This window comes from Hipposideros armiger, unplaced genomic scaffold (assembly GCF_001890085.2).
Source record: "Hipposideros armiger isolate ML-2016 unplaced genomic scaffold, ASM189008v1 scaffold_92, whole genome shotgun sequence".
Taxonomy (NCBI): domain Eukaryota; kingdom Metazoa; phylum Chordata; class Mammalia; order Chiroptera; family Hipposideridae; genus Hipposideros; species Hipposideros armiger.
In genome coordinates this window covers 2,301,157-2,312,435 of record NW_017731442.1, presented here as the reverse complement: position 1 = coordinate 2,312,435, position 11,279 = coordinate 2,301,157, and the positions used below count along the sequence as shown (strand labels likewise).

At 43.2% G+C, this 11,279-nt stretch overlaps 1 long non-coding RNA gene across 1 annotated transcript in view; it reads right to left on the bottom strand.

The window, feature by feature from the left end:
• Positions 1-6,561, bottom strand: part of LOC109383970 (uncharacterized) — a 15,365-nt gene extending 8,804 nt beyond the window's left edge. Inside the window, exon 1 of the long non-coding RNA XR_002124325.1 lies at positions 6,346-6,561. This is a non-coding gene — a long non-coding RNA (uncharacterized LOC109383970). The remainder of the gene's footprint in view (positions 1-6,345) is intronic.
• Between the last annotated feature and the right edge of the window lie 4,718 nt (positions 6,562-11,279).

Here is an 11,279-nt window from a genome sequence, read left to right as displayed (position 1 = left end):
CATGGGCTACCGTGTGTAGCCAGCAGCCAGCGTGAGCGGCCAGCAGCCTCAGTGAGCGGCCATCCAGAAGCCGGCAACTGATCTGCCTTGCCCGGGAAGCACACAATGATGGTGCCAACTTGGGCCAGTGAAGCAACGTCCTCCACAACTAGACTGAAGAGCAAAACAACAGCAACTTGTCTGTTCCACTTCCCCAATTCCCCAGCGCTGTTTCCATCCCGCCAATTCCCCAATACAAATCTTTTAAAAAAAAAATTTTTTTTAAATGGCTACAATATACCATCGTGTCATCTAGGTTGTTTCCGATGCTATGAATATTACCCCAAAGCCTAGAAAACATGTCATTAATATACAAATTACAGTGGTTCCTCTCTTCTCCTTGCCAATTTGGCAGAAAATTCAATATTTCCCCAAGATTTTCCTCCAAGTAGCCCAGAGAATGCCCAGAGCTATTGCCCTTGTCCATGAGGCAGTTCCCCCCATCACTTGTCGGCTAACTCTAGACTTCTCTGCAAAGCATCCCTCCTGATTTGCCAAGGCTAAGGAACGCAGCTACCCTGCAGGATCAATGAGGAGAGTCCCCCAGCAAAGTTGCCTGGTTACAGAGTATTATATGGCTCTCTCAATCCACACCACAGGGAGCCAGTGTGCCCCAAATGGACTCATGGTAACAAGGTAAATAAGCACAAAGGAGTTTCAACATTATCCTTGTGCCTTAGTTTCCAATAAGCAACGCTCAGTACTGAGTCCAAGATGCTGGTCCACATCCCTCATCCTTATGGAGCATTTCCTCTCTGGGATTCCCATTGTCCTTTCTGGCCATCTCACCTCAGTGGATCTCTTCGTTCATCACATACATTTCGATAACTTGAATTCCCAGTGGAAAGGGGTCAGGGTCCCAACCTCTTTTTTCCCCCAGCAGGCTTCTCTGCTCCTACGTAAATTTATGGATACAACTAGATTCCTAAGGGAGAGTGCTATCCAGTTCCACTTAGCAATGCCCAAGACTCAAATACCATGGACATATTAGGGAGGGAGATGATTGCTATGTTCATCCATCAATGACTTCTAAGCCATAGCCTTTGTTAAGCCAAATAAACAAACGATAACAAAAATAAAAAGCAGTTATAGATATAATGCTAAATCGAACATCTTTGAGGATCTGCATAAGAGTTTATATACAAAAATTTCCTAGAAAAATTTTTTACATGTTAGTAGAGATTACCAAATTGCCCTCCAAAAAGTTTTTGCCAATTTATATCTTATCAACAAAATCTTGCTGACTCTTCCCCACACCCTGACCCAACACTGAGTTTTATCAGCTTTACATCATTGTCAACCGATCCATGAAAGATGGCATCTCTTTGTTGTTTTAATTTACATTCTTCTCATTTACATTATTTGTTTTAATTTACATTCTTATTATTAGTGATAATCTTTTATAGGCTTATTGCAATAAGGGAACTGCTGAAATGGTAGTAATATACATTACTATAATACCATCAATTGCCTGTTTGTCTTTTGTCAAGTTTTCTACTGCATTGTTGGCTTTTTAGTATTTATTTGAAAGAGCTTTTTGTTTATTGGGGAAATTACCCCTTTATCATAAATTGGAAAATATATTTACAATTAGTCTTTTATTGTTTATAGTTGTTTTGACATAGAGAAATTTGCATATAATATGTATACAGTCAGAATTATCCATTTGTTTTCCTTCATGCATCTCAGTTTTTTATCTTATTTCCTCACTAACGATGATAAAACAATAACCAGTTAGGTTACAGTTACATCTGTAATTTATTTTAATGTAAGGAGTAAGATATGGATCATTTATTTGTTTCTCCAAATGGTAAAATTATTTTTTCCCCCAGAAAATGGCTAATTTTTCAACATAATATCAAATACTCCATCTTTCCCCTATTAATTTGTAGTGCTAACATTTTCACATGTAAATTTCTTATTTATTTCCCCTCAGGTTTTCTTATTTTATTTTTCATTGCTATTCTGTATGGGCTTTTGTTTTCTCTTGTTATGATTTCTATAGGAAAATTTATGATTTTTGCTTTTTATTTTCATAATCAATCATCCTTATTATACCTTAAATTCAAATAGATAGATACGTTCTCATTATGGTTCTTTTTTAATGACTGCATAGAATTCAATCATAGGAATATGCCATCATTTATTAATATATCTACCAATATTGAGCACTTGGGTGATTTTCAATTCTTAGCCATCAAAAATTTAGATGCAATTAACATTTTTAAGCATGTACCATTTTTTTCCTCTCAGTTTGAGTTTCCAAGAGTAAAAGTACTTGGGCATAATAGTTTTATAGCTTTTGATAACTACTGCTGTATATGGATAAGTATTGATGGTGGTTGGATTTGACTATAGTACAAGGAGGGAAAAAGGCCTAAAGCAGGGAAGTTGATGAAGAGTCCCAAGAATAAGGGCTGGAGAAAGTAAAATATATTGAAAAGATGCCAAAGATTATTAATAATCAGGGAGATGCACATTAAAACCACAGTGAGATACCACTTCATACCCACAGGATTAGCAAAACTCAAAAAGTCAGACAATATTGAGAATATTATGTTAAGTGAAATAAGTCAGACTGAGAAAGACAAACACCATATGATCTCACTTACACGTGGAACCGAAAGAACAGAATAAACGAGTAAACAAAACAGAAATAGACTCAGAGATAGAGAAAAAGAAAACTGTTGGTTGCTAGATGGGAGAGGGAAGTGGATGGGGGAGAAGGTGAGGGATTAGAAAGTGCAGATTAGTAGACACACTATAGTCATGGGGATATGAAATACAGTATGGGGAATATAATCAACAACGTTGTGAAGTTTATGTAGGGTGCCAGATGGGCACTGGACTTATCAGGGGGATCACTTCATAGACTGTGTAGATGCCTGACCAATGTGCTGTACACCTGAAGCTGAAGTAGAATAATATTGAATGTCAACTATAATTAAATTATATACATATATGTATATGTGTGTGTGTATATACACACACACACACGTAGTCACAGGAGGTGAAGTGTAGCATAAGGAAGATAGTCAATGGTATTGTAACAGTTACATAAGATGTCACAGGGGTAGTAGCTTGAGGGAGGGAGGTTATCACTTCATGAGGGGTGTAAATGTCTATTATGTTGCTTTGTACACCTGAAACTAATAAAAAAAAGCGGGGGGAAGGAAAATCAGACAACACTCCTTGGTATACATCCCAATGGGAACTCTCTTACATAGTGATGAGATTGTAAATCAGTAAAAATTACTTTGGGGAACAGTTTGGCAATATCCAGTGAAACATGATAATATACTTTATAACTTAGCAATTTATACTTCCAGGGGTATATACAGAGGGTGCCAAAAAATGTATACACATTTTAAGACAGGAAACTAGCTATTAAAATTATAATAATATATCCCAATAACAAAAGATGAATACAAGTCACGTTTGACTTCTGCAATTATAGTACAAGAGGTGCTCAAAGTGGTTACCATCTGCGTCCAGACATTGCTGATTACAGCGAACTACTGCTTGAGCAACGTTGACCAAAGTGTCCAGTTGGATACATTTTTAGCACCCCCGGTATATTAAAGAAACATGGCAAGTACAAGAAAGCTCACAGTAGCATTGTTTGTACCATTCTTCATCAAATCCAAGGTACATTCGCTAGTGGAAAGCACTGCCAATTAAAGTAATTCACATTATAATTTTTAATAAGTGTCTCTTAATTCAGAGATTTTACAATGAGAAAAAAACATGCCTTAGAATTGATGAAATATAGTAATAGCAAAAACTCAGAAACAGCTTAAATGTCCATCACACAAAAGTGGGTAAATAAATTGTGGTATAGTTCACAGCTATGCAAATGAGTGAGCCAGATCTATACTTCTCAATATAGGTGAATCCTATAAACATAATATCTAGTGAAAGAAAAAAACCACATTTACTGTAGAATATATATCCTTTATATGTTATAGCTTATGTAAAATTTAAAACATGAAAAATAATACCAAATAGAGCTTCAAAATACATATCTCTTGTAGAAAAAGAATACAGAAATACATGGAAGTGAGAGCTACGAATTCAGGTTCATGGTTATCCCTAGGAAGGGAGCGGGGAAGTGACTGGGTGAGGAGTGCACAAGGGCATTTCAACTCTGTTACCAGTGTTTATTTTTAAGCTGGGTAGTGGATTCATGGAGGTTCGTTTCATTATTTTCTATACATTTTGTATAAATATTGCTTGCTACTTTTTGAAAAAGAGAAATTCAAATGAGACGCTAAGCAAGGAAGGTGTGCTTTTCTAGGAGTCTGTTTTATTTGGGCAGGAAAGCAATCTCTTTGCCCCTAAGTTGCTCCTACCCATCTTCCCTCCTTCCATCCTCTCCCTGCTGGATAGCTTTGGGTTAAGAGGTCATCCTGCAGGTCAAGTGTTGAGCTCATTTGTGAATTCTTATCCTGGCTTGCAAAGGGTATGGTTTCCATTTCCTTGTGATCTTTCTGCCACCTGCTTCTTCCTTTGCTTTATCTGCTCGGCCTGCCCCATCCTGCTTGCCTTTCCCGTCTCTCAACTCAGCTGTACCCACTGGCAGAGTACAGCTGCCTCTCTCCACCCCCAGGCCTGAGAGCTGGAATAAACCTCCCTTCTCCCAGCTCTTGGCAGGGACAATAACCAATGCTCTTTCTCCATCCCGGTTTTTATCAGATGTTGAAATGGAATGATTCGGGGAATTGTTGGTCCTCCCATGACTGGGAGAGGCTTTACCTATGCTGGGGATGTCACGAAAACAGGAAGGTATGTGAGTGGGAGGTGGATGTGTTACAGGGTTGACTTCCAGAGTCAGGGACCAAAGACCCCAGCAGATCCAGGAGAGAGATGGGGGCAGATGAGAGGGGACTTGGAAGAGCTCTATGCCCCATTATCCTCAAAAGAACCCCCTGAAGATACAAGCATAGACATGTGCCTCCCACCCTTGATGTATCCTGGTTTCCCTAATCTAAAGTCATAAGAGACTCTGTTCAGAAGACAGGAGGGGATACACCCCAAGTAATCCTCCCCTCGCCTCGCCCTGCAGGAGAGCCCCGAGTGGAAACCTGCTGCAGATGTAGTGACTAGGTATATTAGTCAGAACTCCTTCAGGCACAAGTGGCAGAGTAACTAAATCTGAATTCAAATAAGTATAAGGGAGGAAAAAGTGACTTTATCGTCTCATGTAACTGGGAAGTCCAAGTGGTATGTGGGTTTCAGGAATAGCTGGATCTAGTGGTCCAGACCATGTCTTTGGAACCTTCTCTTTTTCTCCCTATCTCTCAACTTGGCTTTTTTCCATGTCAGCTTCATTTCTTAGGCTGAGTCCTTCCATATGGTGACAAAGATGACCAACAGTACCTCAAAGCTAATATCTTCCTTAGAATTCATAATCCAGAGAAAAGAATTCCACCCCACCCCACCCCCAACCCTGAGGTGAGATAGGGCCAGATGCCACCCAGGGAGCAAATCCACCAAGCCACTACCGCGCAAACCCGGGAGCCTTTTTATCNCCTGCTCCCCCCCCCCATATAATTCTAAAAAGAAGAATGAGGAGCGAGATTGAATTGTTCCTGAAGCAATCAATGAATCTAAAAGGAAGGGAATGCAATTGGCCTGACTGGTCAGAGGACCTTCTTTGACAGAGGAAGGAGGAGCCCCCATGATTGACAGCCAAAAGATCCCAAAGGAAAAGGGTGTTTTCTCAGAGGAAGGGGAAAGGGGTTCTGGGAGGTCATTATGTCCACTATACCAAGATCCCACACACAGACTCAGTCACTCCTTAACTTCAGAATTAACCGGAATACTTGGAATTGTCCCACGTAGATTTTGTTCATCTACTCCAAAATAAAATCAGAAAACAATAAAATTATTTTGCCTCAAATAATTATAAAGCCTAGGAGTAATTATAAATAATTATAAATATAAATAATTATAAATCCCAGGTCTGGCATAGCAGGTATATCTCTGCTTCAAAAAATATTTTCCAGGGAAGTTAGAAATAGGATAGCCAATCATTCTAGTTTGCCCAGGACTCTCCGGATTTAGCACTGCAAGTCCCTTGTCCTGTGCAAAGTATGTCAGCTAGTCACCCTCAAATGAGTCTTTAGTTATCATTTGCAGCTAATGAGAGCCAGCTGCAACAGGGGGTCAGGTTTGCACTCTTAGAGTCCAGAATCCTTCCCTCAGAAGATCTGCCTCACCAGAAAGAGAACCAGACACCCCTACCCCCACCCACCACACCCCTGCAAATGCATGTGTATAGAAAGAGGAGAAGGTATCACTTACACTTGACAGGAGATGGCTGCAATACCACCAGCTCCCACATACAGGGACACATGAGGGCTGAGCCCAGGCCTCACCAGGTCCCACTCTGGAGGACCCAGTTAAGAGGTGGCCTTCCCAGACTGCTGAAGGCAGGCAGGGAGGGGTCTCCAGTCAGTGGCTCCTACCCCTTTCCACTCCCCACAGAGTGGAGGTCCCCTTCTTCCCACTGGGCTTATGTCACCCACATCTTCAGCCTCGCCTAGATTACAGCAACCCAATCGCAGAGTCAGCCCCAAGGGCGAGCCCCACCCACCCCGTCACCGCAGGATGCCCTTTGTCCCAGTCTGTCCTCCTGGCACCTCTGCTTTCCAGGCCCTGGTCCTGGATCCCACCCGCCACCCATCAGATCCTATGAGGAGGCTGGGCAGACAGCCAGGTGGGAGTGGGCCTCCCAGAAGTCACTGCTGTTGTAGAACCAGCTCAGTCACTCTCCACTTCCTCAGTCCAAAATTCTTTAGCTCAAACCCGGATTATTACCTTAAGATCAACCAAATATCACTAAAAAGTCCTCAGGGTATTTTACCTGAACCAGTTACAAGGCTTACATGAATCCTGAGTCTGGCAGTGGGGCTGAGGCTTGTGGGGACAGTTAGAAATGGGTCTATAGGGCCATGTACCAGGCCTCCTAGGGGCTGATGACACTAACCCACTTTGGTGCAACAGAAGTTTATTCTCGATTTTGGGCTCAGGGTTCTTTCTCCTAAAGGTCTGCACCACAAGAAAGAGCACATGTTTCCCCCTCCCAGGGCTACACACACACCACACACTCACACACTCACACTGTCTCTCACGTACACAAAGTATACACACTCACATAACACACACACACAATGTGGGGGGCAAGAGGGGTCCCTATCCCTGGATCCTGCTGAGGACAGGACGTAGCTCTGTTTACACACCACCTCCCAAACCCTCCTCATAAGACCTCCCACCCACCCCCCTTACCAAATAGCTTATTTTAGTCACTTTAAGCTCTTTCTTGACCATAACCTTAGCGGTTCCTCCTTTCTGGCATCTAGCACATTGTTTTTACAGTTTGGCATCTGTCACATCTTATATACAGAAGGACCCTGATAATTCCTCATTGATTTTCATTCTGAGCTGATGCCCAAGCATGGTGTGGCCTCTGTGGGCAGCAGGGCAGGCCAGACCCCAGAAGGCAGCAGCAAGAAGGGACTCTGAGGCTACCTGGATCAATGGTCTCTCTGGTGCGTCAGACTCGTTGATGTGACGAAAAGATGCAGATGCCAGGCCCTACTCCTGGGATTCTGTACTGACCTAGTCTAACCTCCCATTTTACAAAAGAGGGAAGTAAGGTGCAGGGAGGGGAAGGAGCCATTTGTTTTCTATCAGATGGCAGAGCTGGAACTGGAGCCCACAGCTCCTGGCTTCCAGTTCAGTGCTCTGTCCCCCAGACCACAGTGCCTTCCTGAACACAAATGATCGCTGAATTTGAAACCAACAGGGAGCAAGCACATTCCATGATTCTGATGGTCCCTGTCAAACCCAGGACTTGGCATGAAGTTCATTGACAATGCCAGGACAGCATTGCCCTCTCCACATCTCCCTTGTCCTGCGAGATGGTAGGGAGGGATTCTCAGGAAGTGACTGACTGCAAAAACTTGGCTCAGGGGCTTAAACCCGATAGAACCACTGGAGAATTATGTTCCTCTGTTAGAATTTGTCTGGAACCAAATGTAGTCAAAAGACAGAGCAGCAGTGAATGGGATAGAACGGAACCATCGGATACAGTTCTTAAAACAATGGCACCAGTTCAAACCTGACCCTGTCAAATTACCCCAGAGCTGAACTTGCTGGAAGACCTCCCCAGCCGCCTCCCTGTGGAGTCTGGGAGTCCCACCAGGTGCTCTGGCTGATGAGCTGTCAGGGGACCTGGCAGAGTTTGGTGGCAGTGCTTGCTCAGCCAGTCTTTTTCTTTTTTTTGTGATCAGCCAGTCTTAGACCAAGAAAAGGGCTTCGTTACCACTACCCCTTTATAGATTCCCTCAAGCTCAGTAGGAGAGGCCTGTGGGATAAGAAGTCAAAAGGGAAACCAACAGGAGAAAGAGTAGTCTGAGGGGAAAGGAAGAGAAGAAAATGAGAGAAAGGAGGAAGAGTGGACAAGAGCCAAGGACAGAAGGCTCTGCCCAGGGGACTGGGATTGTCAAATGAGCCAGATATGACATCTCTCTCAGCTCTGAGTCACTTTGTAAAAATCAATGAGATCTGGCCATTCTATTATACTCATAGGTATTTACCCCAAAGAAAGGAAAAGTTATATTTACATGAAAACCTCTGTGTGAATGTTTATAGGAGCTTTATTCATAACTGCTAAAAATTGGAAACAGCTTTATCCTTCAATGGATGAATGGATAAACAAATTAATATTTTTACAATGGAACAGCTACATGACAATTAAAAAGAACAAACTCAATACAACAGCATGGATAAATCTCAAAAACCTTAAATTAAATAAAAGGTGTCAGCCAGAAAAGACTGAACATGATGATTCCATTTGCATGAAATTTAGAAAAGATACTTCTAATCTACAGCAACAGAAAGCAGATCAGTGCTTCCCTGGGACCCAGAGAAAAGGGAAGGGTTGATCACAAAGGGCTATGAGGCAACTTTTGGGGGTGATGGAAATTGATCTCTGTTTTTATTGTGGTGGTGGTAACAGAGTTGTTTATATTTGTCAGAACTCATCAACTGGGTGCATTTTATTGTATTAAACTATACCTTTAAAAAGTTGATTTTTAAAGTAAAAAAGTAAGTAAATTCACCAAATGATCAGTTTGCCAAAAGTGCAATCATACTATTTGACTGTCTGCCAACAGCCCTTCATGTGGCATTCACTCAGCCTCCAGCAGCCCCAGCTGAACGATTCCCACTGTTGGCTCACACGGCCCCACCATCTCCCACAGATCCACCACTCTCTTAACTTCTGGGTCTTCTCAGGCGGCCTTGGAGAGTTTCCATGAGTCTGCCCAGGCCTCTTCCCTCTACCACCTGGTGGGCAAAGGACACCTTTGTGAGGCTGCATCTCCCAGAGGTCAGTGGGAAACAGGACACATGTGTTCTCCAACCGGGGATCCCAAGTCTCTGACTATTACACCTTTACTGTTGGGTGGGAGCGGTAGGGGCACACAATAGGATAAGTGACTGCCAAAGTATTTGTCCATATCTATTGTTTATAGGAAAACTGAAGCCTAGAGAAATTCAGAAGCTAAGATTGAACTTCTGTCTCTCTTTGTATTTTGAAGGTGGCCTCCTTCCTAGGGCAGTACAGGCCAGGGACCAATTTGAGGGAAGAAAGGACCATAGGGATTATAGGGACGAAAACGTTAAGACAAAGCTGCATAGGTTAAATTGTTCACATTTCATCTTTTTTTTTTTTTAAACTTTCGATAAATCTTTGGTTTTCAGAAGAGGACATTTTCTAACCTAAGAGTCCCTTACTTGCAAGATGTCTCTGTTCAGAATCAGTTTCCCCAGAATCAGAGCCCAGTGCTGGGTGCCTCGTGAGTGTTCAGTGAATGTTCTCCATCAACGTAATGTCAGTTGCTGCCACTCAGTAATGTCATGTGCTGCTGGCACTCGGCGCTGTGTGGAATGCATAGCCGGGTGACTCCTGCCCAACTTGGCCTCTGCCAACATCCAGCCTCATGTTCAGCAAGAGGCCCTTCCACCCCTATGAAACAGCTGGAGGGAAAGGCAGTGTTTACCTGTGTAGACTTAGCCTGACCCAGACACAGATGGTCAGGACTCTGCACTGGCCTGGCTGAGCTGACAGAGGCCAAGTGAAGAAATGAATGAATGGAGCCCACAGCCCTGCCTCCCACCATCTCCCTCTGACACAGTCCCTGCTCTGGATCCCTCCTCCTCCTCCTCTACAGACATGCAGATTTATCTTTCTGATCTCCATCCCCTCGCACCCAGAGTGACAGCTAGGGAATCTAAGGCAGCATCTGCATGGCGCTGGGGGCCCTGGGAACCTGCAGGCCATTTGGATAGGCTGAGGCCCAGCAGCAATTCCTCACAGGCGAAGAGAGAGAGGCATTTGTCAGGTGCCTTTTGCAGGCCATGGCTTGCCCCAAGGAGCCATAGAGGGCTGATGAAGGAGGCACACCTCCCTTCCAGCTCACCCAAACCACACATGCTGATGGTCGCCTGTTCTACCTGTAGGAGTGGAATTTGCTGTCTTTCTTAAACACTCTTTCCCCAAAACCCTCCCATGAGTCACCACTGCCAACAAAAGAATGTAATTCTTGCACTTGATATCCAGGAACTTCGTTAATCTCCTTTCTGAGTCTTTATACCTTTGCTCATGCTGTCTCATTTGACAAAAATGCTCTTTCTTGCTTCTTCATGCATCAGGTCCCTAGCTTTCCTTCAAGATCAAGTTCAAGTTCTTCCAACTCCAGGAAGCCTCTTCTGAACTTCCCCGCCGTGGGTGGCCATACTCTCAGCATATTTTCACACCTTTCCTCATATGTGACAGGATCATCTTGAGACCATTTCATAACCTTCCTGTCTCACCCAACGTAGGCTGTAAACTCCTTGAGGGGAGGGATGACATCTTGGTGTCTCTGATGTTACTGTACTGTGCATCATACCTCTTACAGTAAATCCATTACTAATTAAGGTTGGGCCATGTACTGAGACCTTTTACCTCATTTAGTCTTCACAACTACCCTATGAGGTAGGAACTATTATGTTTCTCATTTTACAGATGAAGAAACTCAGGCTTAGAGGGATAAATTTACCCAGTTTATGCAGCTAATATGTAGCAGAATCAGTGTTCAAATCCAGGCCTATGAATCTTCAAAGTCAAGACCCTTAACCTACTAGACCAGGGGTCAGCAAACTTTTGAGATGGAAGAGCCAATCCTGTC